The following is a 2,702-nucleotide window of genomic DNA, read 5'->3' on the forward strand; positions in this document are numbered from 1 at the left end:
CTATCTATCTATCTATTTATCTATCTATCTATCTATCTATCTATCTATCTATCTATCTATCTATCTATCTATCTATCTATCTATCTATCTATCTATCTTATCTATCATCCATCCGTTTCTGACTCAACATAAGACATCCACAGTTATAGAGTTAACACAAACTATTCGAGGAATGAAGAACGCCATTTTGTCATGACAAATGAAGCGCTTGAAAAAAATTATCTAGCTATACAACTGTCAATGTTTTACGCCTTTATTGACACAATGTAGGCAACTCTACAGTCTCTGCTTATATCCTGCTTGTCAACACTAGGCTAGCTGAGTGGAATTGAGCATCTCGGCAGAGGACGGATACACTCTATTAAAGTAAATAAATAAATCAATACAAAAAGAAAGAAAGAAAGAAAGAAGGAAAAATAAATAGAAAGAAAAAATAATGAATGAAAAAAGAAAGAAAGAATGAAAGAAAGAAAGAAAGAAAAAATAGAAAGAAAGAAATACATAATGAAAGAGAGAAAGAACGAAAGAACGAAAGAACGAAAGAAAGAAAGAAAGAAAGAAAGAAAGAAAGAAAGAAAGAAAATCTCTTCTCTGGAACTGAACTCACGACTTGCACGCATTAGGAATAAGAGCCTAACCGTGACAAGACAGACACAAGTGTAACTTTGAATTGCAAAAACGTCAGCTGCAAACTTCACTGTGACACAACGGAACGGTGTACATTTGTCCTTGCCTAAATTTGTCAGCACTTCAGTAACATGTTAGAACTATAGATTAGCAGTCTTTCATATCAGGTTACCTTTAGAACAACAGATTTGCTTATCATTTATATCACGTACGTCAAGTAAGAGCAATATATCAACCAACACTTCATATTACATTAGAGCTGTAGATTAAATAATATGTGAGGCAGCGTGGTGGAATCAGGCTCTCGTCAAGATAATGAAATCGAAGAAAATAGCATGTTCTCCCTGCTTAGCAATTTTTATAAAATTTTCGTTTTTTTGCTCAAGACCTTTTATGTCCATTTACAAACACATTCCTTTGAGGATTTCTCCGAAAACGTTGATTAAAGGCACACAATTATAAATTTAGTTTTCATGGACTCCCAAGCATTGGAATTTACCAAGTTTTGGTGGCCATTTTCTCGCTAATTTTACCTCTGAAACCAGGTGGCCCCCATCTCCTTCAATACAAAATATCTCCACTTCTATTTAAGACGGATGGGTAATGTTTTCATTGAAAGCAAGACAAATGAACAAGCTTTAAAATGATACCAATAACTCATTATGCCCCAAAATTGACGAGAGCCTGATTCCACCACGCTGCCTCACATATATCAAATAACGTTAGCACAATAGTTTTTCTAAACTATATCACACTTAACTAGCACAATCATTTTGCTAAACTTTCCTTTCCTATCACGTTAGAACAACACATTTCCTAACTCTTCATATCATGACAGAACAATAGATTTCCTAATCCTTCATAGCATCACGTAAGAGCGATGGATTTACTCCCCCTTCGTATGCTCGTTAGAACAATAGATTTGCTAACAGTTGATTTAATATTCCAAGTAGGTTAAAAAAATAGATCTGCTAGCACTTCATATCACGTTAGAACAATAGATTTGCTAATCCTCCGTATCACAACAGAACGATAAATTAACTATTTGCTGGCACTTCATATAACTTTAGAACAATATATTTCCTAATCTTTCATATTATCACGTGAAAACAATGGATTTGATAGTCCTTTGTATCCTCATTAGAACAATAGATTTGCTAACAGTTGATTTAATATTACAAGTAGGTTAAAATAATAGATCTGCTAAAACTTCATATCATGTTACAACAATAGATTTGCTAATCGTCAGCATCATTACGTCAGAACAATGAATTTGCTCACCACCATTCATATCACGCTATAAAAATGGATGGGCTCATCCTCCGTTTCACAATAGAACAATATATTAATTATATGCTGGCACTTCATCTGCTAACACTCCATATCACTTTAAAACAATAGATTTCATAATCCTTCATATTATCGCGTAAGAACAATATTATTTGCTCACCCTTCACATCACGTTAGAACTATAGATCTGCTAACAGCTGATCTAATATTGCAAGTACGTTTGAACAATAGATCTACTACCACTTCTTATTACGTTAGAACAATATATTTGCTAATATTGCACATCATTACGTCAGAATAATGGATTTGCTGACCCTTCGTATCACAATAGAAAAATATATTTGCTAGCACTTCATCTGTTAACACTTCCTATCACATTTCAAGAATTTATTTTCTAATTCTCCATGATGGATAAATTAGGTCACCCTTCGTATCACGTAAGAACAAAGATCTGTTGACAGTTAATATTAGACTAGAACAATGGATCTATTATCACTTCATATCACGTTAGGACAATAGACTTACTAACACTTCTAATTACAGTAGAACAATAAATACAGTCCCTAATCCTCCATAAATTATCATCTCATAAGAATGGATCTGCTAACACTTTGTATCACGCGAGAACAATAGCTTTGCTAACAATTAATATAACGTTAAGACAATATATTTGCTAACAATTAATATAACGTTAAGACAATAGATTTGCTAACAATTAATATAACGTTAAGACAATAGATTTGCTAACAATTAATATAACGTTAAGACAATAGATTTGCTAACAA

Source organism: Aplysia californica, unplaced genomic scaffold (assembly GCF_000002075.1).
Source record: "Aplysia californica isolate F4 #8 unplaced genomic scaffold, AplCal3.0 scaffold00593, whole genome shotgun sequence".
NCBI lineage: Eukaryota > Metazoa > Mollusca > Gastropoda > Aplysiida > Aplysiidae > Aplysia > Aplysia californica.